The following is a 21212-nucleotide window of genomic DNA, read 5'->3' on the forward strand; positions in this document are numbered from 1 at the left end:
CTTGTTAGCTGCAGACAGAGCCAAGGGCCTGCTGTGGTTGCCGGATGGCCGGGCTGCACCTGTCCAGGGAGTGATGGCAGGAAGGAGCCTGCTGGGGAGAGAAAGTCCCGCTGGAGAGCTGGTCCCTGGGCCTCAGGGCATGCAGGGCAGAGCAGACAGCCTTCCATGAGACAGAAGGTGGGCACTTGCCAGGCTGCCCAGAGGAGCTCACAACTGGGGAACAGGCATCAAGGCGCAGGATGGACCAGAGGAGCTAGGAGAGAGCTCACAGCAAACCATCTCCTTGCTCTGCTGGGCAGGAGACAGGCAAGGCACAGGGAGTGACCAAGGTTTGTCACACATGATGGACGCTTCCAGGTGTGTGCGTGGCCTGAAACGCCACCCTCGTGTTCCTGATACAGCAGGAGGCGTGGGTGCCGCGGTGATTCTCAAATGTGGTTTGTGAACCTTGGATATTGAGCAGGTCCAACGGGGGGACCTCGGATGGGTCCCCACAGGCAAGTTACTATTTGTGTCTCACAGGCCAAGGAACCCACATCCTATTTCGTGTATGACCTCACGTCCTTACTAACGAGGTACTGGCAGCTTCTAAGATGAGCATTTATCAGCTAAATCTCCTGTGTTACCAGCATGTCCTGAGATTCCTCTTGTTGGCGGAGAGAAAAACTGGCGGCCACGGGGTATCAGAAATTTCTACCAGACCCGTGTACGTGTGGGTTATCAAGATTCTTATGTGGGGGACAGCCATTCTGTTTTCTTCTTAAAATATTCTTATCAGTACCTTCAGCCAAGCATAGTGATTAATTTTAGCTATTTTTTAAAAATCAGCTTTAAGCCTAATTTACATATGGCACAATGCTGTCTATTTTCTACTGTGCAATTTGATGAATTTTGGTAAGTGCTTTATCGGCACAACCACCTTCCCAACCACGATATAAGATCTTTTTTTCTTTTTTTAAAGATTTTTTATTTATTTGAGAGAGAGAGAGAGAGAGAGCAAGAGCTGGGGGACAGGGAGAAGGAGAGGCAGGCTCCCTACTGAGCAGGGAGCCGGATGCAGGACTCGCCCAGGACCCAGGGATCATGAGCTGAGCCGATGGCAGATGCTTAACTGATTGCGCCCCTCAGGCACCCCCCACAATATGAGATCCATCCATCATTCCAGCAGGTCCCGCCGTACCCCTCTGCAGTCGATCTCCGCACCAACCCTCACAGCTCCAGGTGACCCCTGGTCTGATGTCCATCACCCCTGGTTAGTTTCAGCGACTCTGGATTTCATATGAAGGGTATCCTCCAGCCCACAGTGGGGTGGTCCAGCTCCTGGTGCTCAGCTCAGGCTCTTCTGCCTCTCAGAAGTTTATTCTCTGGTTGCTCTAACAGCCATTGTCACTTTTTAATTATACATTGCAGTTATCCTAGCGCTCTCCTAATACCTTTGGAAAGCTGCAGTCTGGGTGGGGAGGCTCTCTGTGCGCTGATACAATTTCCTCAGTTCTTCTTTTGCATTGTCCAGCGATTTTAAACATGCCTGCCTTGTGAGAAGCGTAGCTCACCCCTACCCCCCATTGCTAAGGCAGACATGGTAATATTCCACAGGTGTTGATGCAATTGCAAGGTTAAAATAATTTGTAATTCATCGGGTGAGCATTCTAGAACGTTTCGGTTGTTCTCATTTACAGGCTATTATTTTATACTGGAACGTTGCGTCAGAGCATACATATAGTGTTCTCTCGTATGGGAATAATTGACTTTTCTCTCACTTTCTGCATAGGTGGAAATGCTGCCGGAGTCCCTGTCCCCCCTGGGTGTTAGACTGGCCCTCCTTCCCAGCCCCCGAGAGCCTCCGCGTGGTGAGGTCGGGCAGCCCCGCAGCCCCTTTCCTCTGCTTTCACTTGGCCTCTGATCATTTGCTCTCCTGACACAGGAGGTTCCCGATGGAGGCTTAGACCTCTGTTTTTCATACTACGGGTCATGACTCTCCAGGGGGTCATGAAATCAATTTGGAGGGTTATGGTCTGCATTTTATTTATTTATTTATTTTTAAAGATTTTATTTCTTTATTTGAGAGAGAGTGAGAGAAAGAGAGAGCAGGGGTGGGCTGGGGAGGGGCAAAAGGAGAGGGAAAAGCAGACTCCCCGCTGAGTAGGCTCCATCCCAGGACCCTGGGATGATCTGAATTTTAATACAATGAAACAGATTAGAGGAAATATCAGAGTACATTGTCCTAAGTAATAATAAATCCTGTTTTATGTGTGAGTCGGGATGGAATCTGTGAACAGGAGGGCATTCGAGGCCCGTCTCAATGTGGCCTGGACACCTCGGTGGGGGGACAAATCACTATGCTGGCAAGAGTGCCGTGGGCCTGGTGAGCTGGCGGGCCTCTGGGCCCCATTCTGGCCTCCAGCCCCTCAGAGCAGGACAGGAAGAACTTCTCGGTCTTCTCCTCTGCTCAGAGCTCCCTTCCTCCTCTGAACATCCTCCCCAGGCCTCTGTGAGGCACCCGTCTCCTCCTGCTGGTTGTTCAGACTTGGATGGTCTGAACCTAATTCCAGGGATCAAAGCTGAGCTCCAAACTCCTTCTGGGCCCCCTTCATGGACTTCAGAATCTCCCATGCAAACAAGGCTTCAGGACATCCCAGAGTCCCTGAATCTGACCCCAAAGGAGAGTCCCAAGTTATACCCAGACCACGGTCACCATGGAGTGTTGGGGGGGGGGGAGGGTGCGGCCCATGAGTGGCCCCGGGGAATGTGGATTCTGCGTGATCCGGGCCTGGTAGCCTCATCCTGCTGTCCGTAGACAAGGGGCCCACCCTGCAGACGGAATACAGGCGCTGCCCCTGGTCTTGCAGGAGAACACCTCCCGCCACCCATTAATAAGCACATTGTGTTTGGAGACACGTTTTCTTCCTGTTCAAAACTACGCACTCTCTGAGGCCAGAGATGCTGCCCCTTTACCTTTCGTTTCCTGACCTGCTCGCAGCCGGCGCTGTCGGATGGATCTGGAAAGTCAATGTGAAATGTCCTTCTGTTCCACGCTGGACCATTCTGTTCTCGCTCGAAATCTCCCTGAAGACTGACACTGCGATCGCCTGCAAGAACCTGAGTCTGGGTGAGCTTCTGCTCTTCCGGATGCTGTGAAAACACTCTTGTTTTTTTGTTTTTTTTTTCCTTTTTTTTTAAACACAGCTGCACCTCCTATTTTGAAACTTGCCTTCCTATGGGGAAAACAGTTCACATTTGTGCAACAATCCCTTGCTGGAGAGGTGGGTGTTGAGTGGAGCCTCAGGAGGGAGGAGATGTTAAAACACTTGGGGGGAGGGTGGAACTGGATGCCTAGACAAAAACGAGGGGCCAGGGTGGTGGCTGGGTCTTCCCGCTTAATTAGGTGACTAAGAGCACTGGCTTCATGCAGCCCCAGTGCTCGGCCATGGTGGGAACACAACGGGAGCATGAGGGCCCGACATGGAGGGCACCTGACGGCAGCCACTCTCCTGTGCAGGCGCGAAGGGGACGAGGCAGTCACCATGAGGTCGCTAGAGGTGGGGAAAGGGCCTGGATGTCCACAGAGTAGGAGGCAGCCTGCCTTCAGCTTCTGACTCATTGAATGACCTCGGCAGGTCCTGTCAGATCTCTGCAATCCAATATCCTCACCCATAAAAGGGTTGGAGGAGTGACCCCAGAGGTCATGGCCTCCTCCGCTTCTGAGGCAGAACAGTAAGGAACAAGGCACAGACTCAGGGGTTCGGTAGAGTTGGCTAAGGCTCGGCCGCGGCTCGGGTCAGGGGGGCGCTGCTGCAATTTTCCGGGCACAGTGCAGGGGCACGAACAGGGGTCTGACCTGTCCCTAGGCATCCTCAAATTCTCAAGCCATCAGAACAGTTAATGTTACAGTTTTTCCAGTTCTCCCACAACTTAGTCAGTGAGGACATTTCTGAAAAGTCTCCTGAAGTGGGAGCAGCTAGGCCAAAGACTGTTCTACTGAGGTTCGACACGACACATCTCACATATAGTCCTCAAAGCAGCCGTGCCTCGGAAAAGTGACAAGCAACTTGACCGTGGCCTGAGGAAGTGGCATGTTATCAAGAATGGAGCCAAAGAGAAGTATATTCAATATGGGAAAGTGATATCATTCACAGTCCAATGATATGCAAGGCCCGTGGGAAAATATTTACGTCAATACAGCTTCTCAGGGCACACCTGGTCCCACCACCCTCTCTCCCACCTGATGTTCCAATTTTCTCCACAAGGGGTGAGCTAAGCTGGTCTCCAGCTCCTCATTCCTCAGACCTGCTGGGCAGGAGACTCACCAGGGAACCGTTTTCTTTTTTTAAAGACACTCATCAGAAGCGAATGCTATTTGGAAAAATGCATGTCCCAAACTAGAAAATCAATACAGCATTTTGGATGTTAGTCTGAAGTTGAAAGATGGTGAGACGAAATGTATTAAATGTTGACATAGTCTCACACAGGAGTAAGGACAAGCACAGGGCTTCACGGAGTAAGAGCTTCAAAGGTTATAAGGCATCTGTTTCCTTCAGTAATTTAGGAGCCCTGGAAGATTCCAGAAGCAAGGAGCCATACAGATCATGTGAAATCACCTCACCGAGGGCCATGGTCTCAGGAAATGTCTTTACTGTGAGGTCCCTGGGCTTCTTAGAAAACACCTGAAAAAAAAAAAAAAAAAAAAGGAACTGTTGCTTTAAAAGCCCATAAACTATACAGAGAAAAACAGGTGCTTTTGCACAATTGCAATGGGGCTACTTAAAGAGCTTCGCCCAGAAGTAAACATATTGGTATATATGTTGTCTTAACGGGGGCCACCATAATGGAACAACACAGATAGCGCAGCTTAAAACGACAGAAATTTCTCATGGTTCTGGAGGCTGGAAGTCCAAGGTCAAGGTGCCGGCAAAGTGGGTTCCAATCTGAAGGCTCTTCTCTTAGATTTTGGGTAGCTGCCATCTTGCTGTAGGTTCATGGGGCCTCTTCCCTGTGCAGAAGTGGGGAGAGATCCAGAACTCTGGTACCTCACATTGCAACCTGGGGACCCCCACCCTACCGGCCTCCTACAGACCCCTTTTCCAAATACCATCCCACTGGAGGGTAGGGCTTCCGTATATGAATTTCAAGAGGGGGACACAAATGTTCAGGACGTAACATATTTTGTGTGTGTGTGTGTGTGTGTGTGTGGTATAAATATACAGACTTGCATACACGTTTCCTCTGAAGATAGACATCTTTAGACTGTTGCCTTGAAAGTTGGCAGCCAGAAAAGCCAGAAACACCCAGCCAGTGTCCAGGCGCTGCCAGAGAGGAGCTGAATGGACCGGAAGGGACAGATCCCAGCAGGGAGCCTCCCCTGGCCTGGTTGTGGGAATTGGCAGGCACCGTCTCCATGACGAGCTATGTGGGGATCTAGGGGGGCAGGGGTTGATAGTACTGGCAAGACGATGCTCTTTCCATTTGTCCATGAGTTGACTATGGATGAGAACAGTCATCCAAACCATGAGACAGCCACCCGGGAGAGCGCTGACAATCACATTTAAACAACCAGAGCCATATATGGTAGCACAGGAGGAATTTGGGGAGGCTGTTTCTCACATGTGAATTCTGCGCAACCAAAGTCTTGCTCACTTCCTCCCCAACCCCGAGATACTTTGCCAGCCTCGGCGTGGCTTGCCTATCAGTTTCCCTTCAGAGGGAAAGAAGCGGCCTCCTCTTTAACCACCCAATTCTTCCTCCTCTTCCCAGCCTTGGCTCCAGGAACAACGTCTCCATGACCTTCCCAGAAAACTCAGCCTTCCAGGAATCCGTTGACAGAGCACACAGCTTGTCTTCCCTGTACTGTCCAAACCACCTTGCCAATTCCCTCCAAACCACACTGAGATGCTGAGGTCTTGAAGGTGAGGGGGAAATATAATTAGATCCTTCTCAGAGTCTGCTCAGCTGTGGAGAACACAGCCTTGTTTACTGACTGCATCAGGCCCTGGGTCTCAGCCTTTACCAAACAACCAAGCCAATGCAGTGGAAAAGTCCTTTCCTATGTCCGGGGGCATTCTATAGTTGTGAAAATCCACAGTATGAAATTCACGGTGATGTGCGATTACAAAGTGTCCCCAGTCAAGTATTAGAAGGAGGAGAAAGAAACCAAAATTTATTGACCATAAAGCGATAGGTTTATTTTAATATATTTTTTAATTTTCACAATAAGCTGTGAATTAGGTATTTGTTTTCCCATATTACAGGCAAGGAAGCGGAGCCTTACAGAGATTATGTAAATTGCCCAAAGCCACACAATGAAAGCATAGGGAATAAAACTTAGGTTTGTCTAGGGGGCACCTGGCTGGCTCAGTCATTGGGCATCTGCCTTTGGCACAGGTCACGATCCCATGCATAGGATCAGGACCTGCATCAGACTCCTTATTCAGTGGGAAGCCTGCTTCTCCCTCTCCAACCCCCTGCTGCCTGTATTTCCTCTCTCCTGTATCTCTCTCTCTTAAATAAATAAATAAATAAATAAATAAATAAAATCTTAAAAAAAACCCAAAAACTTAGGTTTGCCTGACTTCTCTATTTTTCATATATTAAAGAGCCTTCCAACACATTGTACAGATCCAACTATATTTAATCATGATGAATCTCAGATGATAACATCCTCTTTGATACCAGGACTTAAGCAGATTAATGGGGTCTCAGAGCTCCCCTCCTTCACACTGTGCAGTGGGTCCTTACCCAGCTTGAGAGCTGTGACCGTCTGTGCTCTTCCATGGTCCAGCGGTCCTTACCTACCCAACCTGAAGTGATGTCCCTGGCTCCTTCCGATCACTTCTTCAGCCAAGAAATCAAGCATTTAGTGAGCTTTAAGAAAGAACTTTAAAAAAGAAAAAAAGAGCACTTGAAAAGATGATCAATATCTTTAGTCGTTGGGGAAATACAAACCAAAACCACAATGTGGTACAATGTCACACCTACTAAGATGGCTTTGATCAAAAACACAGAAAATAATAAGTATTAGCAGATATACAGAGATATTAGAACCTGTATACACTGTTGGTAGGAATGTGAAATAGTGCATCTACCTTAGAAAGTAGTCTGGGGGCTCCTCAAAATGTTAAACATTGGGGGGCCTGGGTGGCTCAGGTGTTAAGCATCTGCCTTCATCTCAGGTCATGATCCCAGAGTTCTGGGATCGAGCCCCCTTCAGTGGAAAGCCTGTTTCTCCCTCTCCCACTCCCCCTGCTTGTGTTCCCTCTATTGCTATCTCTCTCTGTCAAATAAATAAATAAAATCTTAAAGCAAAACAAAACAAAACAAAGTTAAACGTAGAGTGACCACGGGCCCCAGCAATTCCACTCCTAGGTACGTACTCAAGAGAAATAAAAACACACGTCCACACACAACCTGTATGTGAATGTTCACAGGAGTTGAACTCACAGTAGCCAAAAAGTGAAAATAAACTAAACATTCATCAGTGGGTACACGAAATGCACTCTATCCATACACAGGAATGTTATTTGGCAGTAAAAGAGAATGAAGTGCTGACCCGTGCTGGTCCCCGGGTAACCCTGGAAGACGGGATGCTCAGTGAGAATAGTTGGTCACAGAAGATGCCATGTTGCATTATTCCATTTACACGAAATGTCCAATACACGTAAATCTACAGAGACAGGAACTGGATTAGCAGTTCCAGGGGTTGGGGGAGGGGAAGGGACTGCTGAGCACAGAATGTCTGTTTCGGGTGATGGATTATTTTAACATTAGATGGTGGAGATGGTTGCATGACATCATGCATGTACTTACAGCCATTGAATTGTACACTTGAATAGGTGATTTGTATGGCATGGGAAATATATATATACACACACACACACACACACATATCTGTTATTAAACAAAACAAAAACAAAAAAAGTGGAAAGAAGTAAGGAAGAAACAAAGATCAAAGGGCATTTCTACTTCCTGTACTTAAGGGCATGGATGGGGTCTGGTTCACTCAGGGAACTAGCCTACTAGCAGTTTCTGGAGGCTTCCAAGTGCCTTTTCGACACCATGTTTCTACTCGTCCTTCTGTCCTTCCTGGAGTACTCTTCCCACTCCTGCTTGGCAAACCATCCAGTCCATCCAGCCCTGCCCCTCCACGCCCACACTTCTCTGTGGTTTCCCTGAATGGGCCTGGCATCTTGCCTCACTCTGTTCTCTGAGTGCCTAAAGGCTGTGCTCCTTTTGGACTGGTCACATGGCATCGTGGTTCCTGGCTACCTGTCCTTCTTCCTGATGACCCTGTGAGCCTCCTGGAGGGCTGAGACACCATCCCAGTTTTCTCTGAGTGCCCAGCAGTAGGCACAGGGCCTGGCAGACAGCAGGAATGGGGTTGATGTGTATGGTGGGGGCACTGTGCATGCCCACACAGATACAAGTGGAATTCACTGAATTTCTTTTTAGCCAATTTCCTCCTTCCTGCTATATTCTGGACAAGCGATCAGGTATACTTGTTCCTATCATGGTTGAAAAAACAAACAAAACAAAAACCAGGCTTAAAATTTAGGCAACTGGAGACACGGTCACCCCAAGGTAGAGAAAGACTGGCACATTTTGCAAGAAATTCAGAATGCCGAAAGGCCAAAGGCTATTACCGTAAAAACAGCAACCTCCCTCGTGCAATCAGTCTGTGGTGGCTTGTGTATAATAAACAAAATAGATTAAATTTACTAATTTGCCAATGCTGAGAAAGCTAGGTCAGAGTAGTAAATAATTTCAAGGAAGATAAATACCTGTTGCCTTGCTTCCAAATTAATTTGTTCACAATTTAGACGTATTTTATAGAAATTCTTGAAAGTATTGATGGGAAATTCTGATTGCTAATTGATCAATGCTGGTCTTTCTCAATTACACCTTGTATTACTGAGGAATTTTGGCTGCAGAGCCCAGATAGTTGCATGAGCTGCTTAGGCAACAAAGGAAATTCACTTATAAGACACACACACACACACACACACACACACACACACACACACACACCAACTTGGTAAATTTTTGGATTAAAAGCATCCTTTTTAACAACAGGAATGAAGTATACTCATAGGTCCTCAAGGTCTTTCTCCCCACACTTACCTCTTTAGCCTGCCTTGCATCAGCCTCGCAGGGTCATAAGCTATGAACTTGGATTCTTGCAGAGGGGCCATGCAGATGGACAACATGGGGATGGGTAGTCCCAGCAGAAGGAAGGGGTCAGGGCTCAGGGCTCCAGCTTCTCCTTAACAGGGTTCATAGTCCCTCCTAAACACACAATGATGTTTTTTCCCTCAGCTCTGTGTCCTTAAGATCTGTGTCCTTTGCTTCCCTAGAAATTTACAAATCCTTGCATTGCACTAAGGATTATTTTATGGGCAAAACTTGGAAAAGTAGAGGTTCCATGAGACGCTGGAGGTTCAGGGTCTAGCTGGTGGGAATTGAGACCTCGGAACTGCTCACAATATCTGAAGTTGGCCTGTCCCTCCCATGGTGGATTCATGCTGGAGTCAGGGGTTGGGAGGGATTCCTAGTCAGTAAGACAGAAGGAGAAGAAGGGAGACAGTTGACTGGCTCCGATGTGTCTGGGGCTGGATTCTTGGAACCTTGGGCTCTGAAGGGATCGGAAGGAATCAGGAGCTGTGCTCTCCTCTGAGGCCATCAGAGGAGGTAAGACATTGCTCCCGGAGCTGGAATTTGGAGGAGTGTGGGGCTAGAGAGTGCAAGGCTTGGCCTTCAGCCTGTCCAGAGATGAGTAAGTGGTAGCGGCTGGCGGGAAATAGATCGGCAGATCTCTATAGGCTCTCAGGACCCGAGACCAGATGGAACTCAGACATGGGCCCAGGACCCAGCAGGAAACTTGAGTTTGAATCAGGAAACCAGGGTGCTAAAGGGGTGGAGGAGAGGTCTCCTGGGAGAGTGACAACGGCGCTGGCCCCCTCCGCCTGGTAGGGCGAGGTTGCACGGGTCCCTACTGGGACTGGCTCCGAAATGGAGGGCCCAGGGGTGCCCAGCTGCTTGCAAGCTGGGCAGCTGTTTCCTTCTGTGGCTTCTGAGGTGGGTTATGGCAGAGGAAGAGAGAACGGGAGATCTGCTGGGAGCTGGGAGATGCAAGGTGACTGGTGATGGCAGAGGCTGGTGGCTCAGAGTGGCAGAGAGCACTCAGACTCAGGGTCTAGAGACACGGGATCTCTGGACAGCTCTGTCCTGGGCACTCTCTGATCTGGAAGAGCAGCCCACCTCTGAGTGTGTGTCCTCACCTGTCAAATGGGAGAAACACTGATACCTGTGAGACTCAAAGTCCCATCCATCGAGCCCGGCCACAGAGCACTTGGCACATGATATAGGCTTCTTTGATGCTGAACAAGCTATTCATCTGGTTGTCTCATAAAAGGGGGAAGGGGACCATCCCTTTCTTCTTCCCAGGGACATTGTCAGGTATCAGTATCTCAATAAACATTAGGGTGCCTGGGCTATGACTATCTGTGACGGCCCCACATTCCTTTTCTCTGCCTTTCCCCATCTCCCTTGAAGTTAGGTTGTGGCTGGGATTCCAGCTTGTGGGATGTGGACCAAAGTTACAGGAGCCACCTGCAAGCCTGGGGTTCAGAACTTCTTTCTAGATTCTCCACTTCTGTCTCTTCCCTAGCCATGACCGCCTGCGAAGCCACCCAAATAAGTGGGCTGCCCGACCAGCATTGGAAGAAATTGACCTTTACTGAGGGTGTATTTGTTACTGAAGCATAGCTGAGACGATCCTGATGAATTCATGTATTTCGAAATTCCTCAAGGGTTACCCTATTTCTTACCCCCAAGTCCTCCTCCAAATAAGACATCACCTACTATAAAATGAAGACTTGAGAAAAGGAAAGGAGGTGAGAGCAGAAAAGGGAGCAGAGGAAAATCGTGGAGTGACTTTTAGTACACACAAACACACACACACACACACACAGCCTCCGGGTTCTAGGATAGGAGTCCTGGAAGTGTCGAGACAGAGATTCTAAGTCGTGCACAGCCCAGGAGTGTGAACTTCCTGCCTGAGAACGAAAAAGACTAACTAGCTTGAAGATGAGAAACCGAGAACCAGCGGATCCTTCTCAAAATCCCAGTTTATTATTTCAGAGGGGATCTGCTGGTAATTCTTAGGTTGCTGCTGGCCGGACGTGAAAGACAGGATGGGGAGAAAAAGGCCAGGGCTGGATGTCTGCACTGAGGCTGTCCCCTCGGTGTGGGAGAGCGCCGTAGGTACTTTCAGAAGGAAGATGGGCCAAGCCTGAAGATGGGGCTCGCATGGATCCTACTGGTCAAATAAGAACTTGGGAGACCATGAAATGTGTCACCAGGCAGGACCGTTGGCAGGTGGCATGGCGCCTGTCCTTGCAAGCGGAGAACTCCTCACCATGTGTGCATCTTTCTGGGGAAGCAGCTCTGACCCCCGAAGGAAGGTCGCTGCGTGGAGGTCCCAGGGGGCCCCCTGCAATTTAAGGAAGGCTCTCTGGGGGCCTGAGGAAGAAACGGGCTTAACGGTGATGGTGCAGATAGTACACGGTGGGAACTATGCATGGAGAGGATACAGATGATGTGAGACCTAAGTCAAAGCCAGGAGGCGGAGAATTTCTTGCAGTCATCTCTTTACCAAAGAGGGATCTGCTGCGGAGACTCGATACTCCTGTAGCCCAAGAACATCTGGATGCCAGGGGCCAGTCCTCTGCACTGTCCCTGAAACACTAACAGGAAGCCATTTGAGAGGCCCTTCCCTGAGTTTGAAGGCCAAAGGATAGTGGCCTCGTTTTTACAAACAAGACCACAAGACCTCCTCCTCTAAGTCTTTGGATTCAGCTTAGCTTCGTGTAGATTTGAAATTAGTCTTTTCATTGAATAAAAGCAGCACGGAAAAAATTAAAATAAAACGAAGCCTTGAAACCCTTCCTATAATATGTCATTGATGTGACCTCGGAGGGCTCAAGGCCCCTGTCCAAAGGCTCGGTTTTTGTGGCCTGGCCAGCTTGGCATTTGGACAACACTGAAGTGGCTTCTTGCTTACAGAGAACCCTTTGAGCGAGCCTGGCATGTCGGGAGGCTGTACAGCATCCTGACTTTCAGTGGATATCTCTCTACGATTTAATGTTCCAGGCTACAGATGAAACAATTGTTTCATACTTGTTTTCACATTTAAAAATTAAAACCTTTAAATAAAATAAATCAGAGCAAACAAGCGTGTAACTTGAAAAGGAGAAGTCCCTCTCCCTGTCTTAAACAGAGTTCTATTCCTGACACAGCTTTCCTTACAGAACTTCTCTTTAAGTACAAGCGCTGAATAAAAAAGACCGCCATCAGGATTACTGGTCATATTCTTTAACAATCTGCCTTTTCAATTTGAAACTAGATTTTGAATCTGTTACATGAAGGTATAGTTAAAAAGTTACCACATAGTATCCCATCAGGTGAATGCATGTGGGAAGATACTGAATATCCTATTACTTAAACACATGGTTTCCAGAATTTTCCAGTTGCAACTGCTTAGTACTGCTGTAGACACTCATGTTGGCATCTTCCCCCACTTGCGGGCTTTATCGACGGGACACATTTCTGGGAGGAGAATTTCTGAGTCAAAGGCTGTGTGCTCTAAAAGTGCTTAGAGATTTTGCTAAATTGTATTTCTAAAACAGAACACCAATTTATACCCCGGAGAAGGGCATGTCAAATGCAATTTCTGTATTCGTTCATCCAGGCAGGCACTCAGTCAATCAAATAATCAATCAGTGAGTCAACAAGGTATTTATGGAGTTGCCTCTTATTGCTGGATGGTCTGTGGATACCACTCTGAGGGAAACAGGTGACTTCTGCTTGGATGCGGCCACACTGTGGTGGGGAGAGAGATGGGAATCATCTTACTTACTTTGGTGGATGGAACTAGAGAAAGTGTGGGGGACCACAAATGCACAGAGTCATTGGTAGCATCTCTGTTATGGGCGACCACTTTTTCATCACTTGTAGGAACCGCTGTCTGGCATTTAGGATCTTGATCTTTCGAATGCTAACGAAGAAACTCTCCACCGTCTGCTCCCCCCACCCCCCCCACCGCTTTTTTTTTGCTTTGGTTTGTATTTAACCCTTCTGTTCTTTATCACTAGGCACCACTTAGCCTTTCATGTTTCTGCTTCTCCTTCTTTATTAAATAGGACCAACAGTTGATGACCTGTGTTCTCTTTTACTGTAAATCATGGTGCTTTTTTTAGACTTTAGCTTTAAAAAAAAAAAAAAAACCATTGTTATTCAAAGAATTTAATTGTAGTAAAATATACGTAACATTAAATGCACCATCTTGAGCATTTTTACGTGTCTTGTTCAACGGCGCTGAGTGGATTCACGTTGCTGTGCAACATCTCCAGGACGCTTCATCTCCCCAAACTGAAACTCCACCCTCACCAAGCAACGACGCCCCATTCCCTGTCCTCCTGCAACTATTCTACTTCCTGTCCCTCTAAGTGCCACTCCTCTATGTCCCTCATAGAGCGATGTCACACAGAATTTGTCTTTGCGTGACAGCCTTGTTTCATCTACCATAATGTCTTCAAAGGTCATCCGTGTTATAGTGTGGGATGGGGTTTCCTTCTTGGTTAAGATGGAATAATACGGGCGCCTGGGGGGCTCAGTGGGTTGGGCCGCTGCCTTCAGCTCAGGTCATGATCTCAGGGTCCTGGGATCGAGTCCCGCATCGGGCTCTCTGCTCAGCAGGGAGCCTGCTTCCCTCTCTCTCTCTGCCTGCCTCTCTGCCTACTTGTGATCTCTCTCTGTCAAATAAATAAATAAAATCTTAAAAAAAAAAAAGATGGAATAATACTACATCATTCCCTCACTGTCCATGGACACTTGGGTTTCTTCTACATTTTGCTTATTGGGAATAGGGCTGTTGTGAACACAGATGTACAAATAAATACCTTTTGGAGACCCCGCTTTCTTTTCTTTCGGGGGAATGCCCAGAAGTGGGGTTGCTGGTTCATTTGGAAAGTCTATGTTTCATTCCTGAAGGAGACATGATATTCTTTTCTGTAGTGGTGGCACCACTTTACATTCCCAATGACCGTGCACAGGGATTCCAATTTCTCCACATCCTTGCCAATATTTTTTCTTTTATGCTTTTTTTTTTTTTTGATAGTGGCCTTCCTAGTGGGCATGAGGTGGTCTCTCATTGTGGTTTTGATTTGCATTTCCCTAATGGGGATGTTCAGTATCTTCCCACGTGCTTGTTGGCCGTTAGTATGTCTTTGGAGAGAGTTTGACTCAAGACATTTGTCCATTTTTAAATTGGGTTCTTTGGGTTTTTTTTGTTGTGGCTTTTATTCCTTTTTAAGATAAGAATATGCAGGAACAAGTAGATGAATTTCGAAAGATGCCGTTGGAGCTTTTATTCTGAAATGATAGTCTTGACTCCAGGCCTTGGGCAACATTCGCAAATTCAGAAGAGTCATTTCTCCTACTCAAAGTTCAAGGAATTCAACACCCACAGAGTTGTTTTCAGATCGCTGGCCATAGGCCAAAAGGGCCAGCGGCATGTTCCTCCGAGGGGTTTATAGATAGACGATGCCTCCTGCAGGGTGTCCTCCTGGTTGGGAGGCTGGGGGGAGACCACTGGGCCTGCCTGCTTGGGCTGGAGGGCAAGTAATTCCGGGAAAGGGACTCCTGATAAAGTGCTCCTTTGCTCCCCGGCTCCCCCTTCTCCTGACACCCTCCTTCACAGCCCTGCTCCCTAATGTTCCCTGGCCTCATCTTCTCCCTCCTGCCCTTCTCAGGAGTCCTCGAGGGCAGTTTCTGCAAGGACTTCGAGGCCCCACACAGTGGTGTCCCTGAGCCTTGCTGTTCCCCCCCCCTTCCATGTCAGGGAGCTACCAGGGACGGGACCTGGTTTGACCGCTGTGTTCCCTTGGTGGCAACCAGAGCAGCTAGGCTTCTCAGTTTTCACTGGGGACCCTCTGGGTGTGATCTAAATCTGGAGAGGCATGGAGCTTTAGTTCATTATGAGAAAGGAACCTGATGACCAGCTGACCATGGGCACTCGGGGAGGGGCTGAGAGTGGGGACTGGATCTCTGCTTGGGCTCCGGCCTGCCAACCCTGCCGATCCCCTCGACCCCCCAAGTCTGTGCTGCACCTCTCTACCTACGCTTTCCTGTTTTTTTCCTCTCTGTTCCTGCTGCCTCCCTGTTTGGTTCTCCAGGCTCGTGGGTCCCCAGAGGAGCCCTCACATCCTTTAGGTTCTATAGCCAGAAATATTAGGGCAAGCAGCCCCTTTCCCTACAATTATTGGCCAGTGCTCTCAGCATAACTTTAAAGTCTTGAGTTAGGCCAAGAAGATTTCTGTTCTGTTCTGATACCCCATTCTGGCTGGGCTGTTGGCGGACTGCGGGGCCCAGCAAAGCTTCCCCTCTGCTGCTCTCATAATCATACATCGTATTTAAATCGCCCTTCCGAGAGAGTACTTCACACACCTCACCCCAACCCTGCGGCTCCGGGAGGGGCAGGTTGTCTTTCTCATCTTACAGTTGAAGAAACTGGGACCCAATGAGATTAAGGGAGTTGCTGGCGCCAAATATAAAATGGGGGCCAGAGCCAGGATTTGAGACAAACGTCCTATCTGTTCTGTTCAGTACGGGGGCTTTCCAAACTCATCTTTCCTTCCCCCTGAGGGCATTTGTACGGATGAGAGTTTTGAACTTTGTCTTTAAGATCCAAAGGAAAGAATCTCAGAGATGGAACATTCCAGGCCCGAGACAGGTGGATGTTACCTGCGGGGCCGGCTCAGACCTCCGGTTCCCCAGGGAGTCCGCCAGGCACCCCTCATCTGGTGCTGTCATTAAAGGCAGTCATTTGGCCCATTAAGATGACTTATTCAGGGCCGACCCTGTGTGGATTCTCAGACCAAGATTCCAGTCCCCCTTCTAAACGGCTGATTGAATAGAAGCACACTTTTGGAGCAGAGCTGGAGGACGGCTTTTCCAGAGCTTGGCTCCTGTTCTGGTAAGTCCTGACATTTGCAAAGCCGTGTTGCTTTTCCGTAGGCTTGGTGAGGCGACGAGCTGTTCCAATCTGGGTGGTGCTGTGGGGTTCCCGGAATGCGGCGCGTTTAGTACAGAAGCTGGCAAATGGGTCGGGTTGGTCAGCCTGTGACAGAAACACAGCTCAAACCCAGAGGCTCCTCACTTCCAAGACCCTGTTTTTCAGGGTCTGGGGTTCTTCGGAGAATTAGCTGACTTTAAACGGATCACAGTGGCGCCTTACTCTGGAAGTATTTCTGTGTGTGAGAAATGTTTCCAATCAAACAAAGAACTGACCAAAAATAGATCGCAAGCTTGCTTGACTGTGAAGTTCAGATGGCAATTTGAAAAATGCTCCCTTCTAAAGGTTACAAAATGTTATGTGGTAGAACACGGTTCTCCCAAATTAATGTCCACTGGAACCTGTGAGTGTGACCTTCTTTGGAAATAGTCTTTGCTGATGTAACTGAGCTAAGATGAGTTTCTACCAGAAGAGCGAGTGCAGACCCTAAACCCAACAGGAATGTTGTCCTCAACAGCAGGGAGGTTCGGACACAGAAAGCCAGCAGAGACGGACACTGTCTGAAGTGTACAAGCCAGGGACCACCAGGACTGCCAGCACCACCGGAAACCGGAAGAGGTGAGGAATGACCCTCCCCTAGAGCCTTTGGAGAGGGCATGGCCCTGCTGACACCTTGTCTTTGGGCTTCCCCCCTCCTGAACTGTGAGAGCATGCATTCCTCCTGCTCTAAGTCACTCAGTGTGTGGTCATTTGTTATAGCGGCTGTGGGAAACTAACACAGATGAAGTCTTTTTTTTTTTTTTAAGTGAAAAATTGCTTTGTGGGTAATTTGAAGAGGGATTTGTCCCACATTTCCTAATAAGAAAATGTTCCTTGACATATTTGAGGTTTTCACATTCTCTTAGTGTATGCTTTCCTTTAGGATACACTCCTCACCCTCACAGATGCTCTCCTTGACCGTGGCATGCACTTCGTGGGACTAATAGTTGTTTCCTTGTCTCTTCTTATTAATCATGGCATCTTCAAAGCCTAGCAACGGGTCTGGTCAAGGATTTATTTTTTCTTTTGTTTTGCAAGATTCACACACACATTATTCTCACACATCTGGGTGGCGGGCTTCACATAAAAATTTACACTTAGTAATATTTCTTGAATATATCAATGGCTGTCAGAATGCAGGTTTTTTTCTTTCTCTTGAGCAATCTATGATGACAGAAGCATTATTTTAATCTTGTCTATGCCACGGAGAATAAATGACCTTATTTTAGGATACTGACTTACTTTGGATGCAGAAAATTGGAATTAGGATGCTAAGCTTTTCTAAAGACAGAGCCCAGACCCTAATATAATACACATATTTCTGCAGTGCCAGTTTGTATGAAATCCTGCTGGCTCAGACTTCCCACAGTTAGAAAAAGAACAACTTTGAACCATTTAGGATGTACATGAGGTCAAGATCACTTTTCCTTTATAAAGCACCTTGGTTATTTTCATGCTCAGAAGTTTCTGGCTTATCTTATTGGTGTGATTGCTACTCAATAACCACCTCCTCTTTTTCCTTCACATTAATTATTTCCATGTCTATACTTCACACTATAACCCAATTTATTGGGTTGGCTGAACTTCTACTCAGTGTCTTTCAGCGGAGTCTGTGCTTTCCTCAATCTCTTCCTGGTTTATCCTCATTCGATATAGTGGCTAGAAAGATGAAATCCAGGATAAAGCAAACTTTTATTGTTTAGGAATGAAAGGGAAACAATGCAGAGCTAGTGGTAACTTCCTTAAAAAGAAAGGAAAGTCTCTTTTTATTTTGACACCTAGACAGAGTTTTGTTACTTATTGCTCATGAAAGTAACTTGAACTCTGTTTGAAAACAATAACCAACCAACCTTGTTTAATAATGTTTCTTAGGAGATGTTCTTGGCAGGGGACAGGGGGCAGGGATGGGAGTGGTACCAGCCAGGAATTCTTACTTTTATATCTGTATATTGCTTGAATTTTCTAAAGCAAGTCTATATTACTTTTGTGATCAGGAAAAGCAATAAAGAGAAATTATTTCCTTGAGGGTAAAAATGTTGGGAGGGAATGAATCCTTTTAGAAAACAATTTCTGGAAAGCTTTATGAAATTTCAGGTGAGCTTTTGTTGCTAGGGAGTTGCTAAGGAATGTCAAGTTTCTAATAGAAATCTACTGAGCAGTGATCCATGGGTGGAAGAAAATGCCATACTCCTTTCATGGGTAGAAGACCATTCTTTCCTTCTGATTGGAGATGACCTGGGCAAAGTTCACAGTTATTGCACCAGGAAAGAATGTCTACTTTGCCCTTCGGAAGGCCAGTGAGACGGGTTAGTGCCAATGGAGTGGGGGAATAAACCAGAACTCATATGGGAGCACATTCTGCAGAGCTTGATGCAAGGCAGACACTCGCCTATCTCCCAGCTCACCACCAAAATGGAAAATTGTTCTGGGGTGGCTTCTGATAAGGATGGGAGGGGTAGGGATGCAGAAATGAACCAAAATATTCATACTCTACCAGCATAAGCTTTTTGTCAGTGATCAGTTCTGATGTCACAAAGCCAGGTGTTGCCTTGGGGCACTGGATTCAGGAAACAGAATTACAGAGATACATTTTACACAGATACATATTAATCTATCTCTGCATAATAGGGTTGGAGTTGGTTCATGACAGTTGAAGGGCACTGATGAAATACCAAGTTAAAATGAGACATTTTTATAATTTCAGTCATTGTTGGAGAGGGAAAAAAAACTAGACTATTTTGAATTTGGGGAAAATTTTCCTCAATTTTTCTGAGGGTTTCAGAAACTGAGGTCATGGCCAATATCTACATCGAAGCCCACCTCTTACTTCATTTTGTGGGAGGGTCAGGCTTGCCTGACTAGGACACTAGTGAAGCCAGGAGGACAGGGAATTGTGCTGGGGAAGCAGAGAGATTCTCACTTGAGGCATCACTGGAGAAAGCCAAGAATCAGATGGTGCGGTGGCCAAGGACTTAAACTCCATTCATAAATATTGAAAGACAGTATTGAACTTGGGACAGTGACATCAAGAGTATATAAAGGTTCAGCATGAGATCAGGTCATAAAGAACAAGAAAGTAAGTCAGGGGGAGTGTCAGGATCTTCTTAGGATGCTCCTAGTTTTCCTGTTTTTGGCTGGTGTTTGTGTCTTTTATGAGCTGAGCAGACTTAATGTAAAAATAGAAGGAAGGAATAACTCAGTACTTCCTAACTGGGGCTTGGCTACCGGTTATGTGGAACAGCTCTATGGGAAGGTCTTAAATTTACAAGATTTTGTGCACATGCGCCTTCCTCTTTCTTTTTCCATTCTGCTGCGGCCCCTACCCATTGGCTGCTTCTCCAGGGAGACCACCTACCTCCCTTAGCTGATGGTTTCCATCATGGTAAGAGACATACCAATGCACAGGCTTCCACCTTGGATGTGTCCAATGAGGATGGTCCTTCATGTGCCAAGGGTAGAAGGGGGAAGAAAACGAAGGTGAGGAGAAGGGCCTTGCCCCACATTTCAGCACCAGCTCTGTCAGGTGGTCCCTTGATGCGCAGAGGCTCATGGGGCTGTTTCCTGAAAGCAACACCATCAACTCCCAGTCCAAATCCTCCAAACATAGGGGCTCAAGCCTCTTCAAAGGGCATGGGCCACAGAAAGGAGCACAGACCCTATTACTCTTCCTGCTCTCTTATCTGCTTCTCCCCAAGCCAAAATCTTCCCTACAAGCCCATTACTTCATGTGTTAGTTTCCTGGTGCTGGTGTAACTGATAATCGCAAACTCAGTGGTGTGAAACAACACACGCTCTTTATTGGACAGTTCTACAGGTCAGAAATCCAAAATGGGTCTCCCTGGCTAAAACTGAGGTGTTGGCAGAGGCTGTGATCCTTCTGAGGGCTCCAGGGGAGATCCATCTTCTTGCCCCCTTCCAGCTCCCAGAGGCCCCACCCCCTTGCCTTGCCAGGTCCTCACCTGTCCCCAAAGCCGGAAATGTCCCATCACTCCTTGTTCAGGTGGCATCACCCTGGCCCGGACTCTCCTGCCTCCCTCTTTCATATTTAAGGATCCTGGTGATTACACTGGACGTACTGAGATAATCCACAATCATCTTCCCATTTTAAGGTCAGCTGATGAGCAATGTGAATTCCCCTTTTCGGTGTAATGTAGCAATCCCAGGCACGAGGGATAAGATGTGGACATCTTCAGGGATGGTAATTCTGCCCACCACAGTGTACAAAAGCCTCCAGGCATAATTCCAGATGCCGACAATTCCAGTGAAAAGCACTACTGTCCACCCTCAGAACCTGCCCCACCTTAGCCAACCAATATTCCCTATTCCGCTCATGGCTATGCTTGTTATTATTACATAAAGTGTGCCGTTCCTTCTGTCCACTTCTCTGCTGTGACAGCATTTCCTTTCCAGTGTGTGGTGGACTTGAGTTCTCGGAGTTAGGAAAGTCAGGGTCAAGAGCTAACAAACATGATTCATAGACCCAGAATGCTGGGAGAAACTTAACCAAGGAGTCTGTCTCTGCTAGCAGGGAACCCAAGATAACCAGTGCGCTAGGTGCTGGCCTCCGTGTCTCCAGCCACGGGGGAAAGCCGCCCAGGATGAGAGGGCATGAGGCTGGGCAGCAGACACACTGAGATGACAAACATATGACCCATGAACCTTGGTTCTGGTGATTTCAGCTGTGCCCCACCTTTCCTACACTCGGACTGAACAGCCCCTCCTCCGATGACTCAAAACCATCACTCTTCCCCAGGTACTCCCTTCGGCTGAAGCTAGTAGGTGTGCCCAGATCACAAGTACACTAATCTTCAGTAATACCACTGAGATGTAGAATTAAAGACTAAGGGTGTAAAAGGGGTGCGGGCTGGGTTTGCAGCCGAGAGAAACACACCAGCCGGCGGTCTCAGGTTGTCTCAGGTTGTCTGTGTGTCCGAAATCCTCCAACCAGTAATGTCTTCTGTCTCCCTTTCTTTCCAAATTCCAACCCCTGGCTTTCAGTTCATAAAGAACAATTCCAAACCTAGATAGCAGTTATGTGCCAGAGGGAAAGGGAGCTGTACCAGATGGCATTGACCTACCCGGGCTGCCCCAAATGTGACTTCAGAAAATC

This window comes from Mustela lutreola, chromosome 3 (genome assembly GCF_030435805.1).
Source record: "Mustela lutreola isolate mMusLut2 chromosome 3, mMusLut2.pri, whole genome shotgun sequence".
NCBI lineage: Eukaryota > Metazoa > Chordata > Mammalia > Carnivora > Mustelidae > Mustela > Mustela lutreola.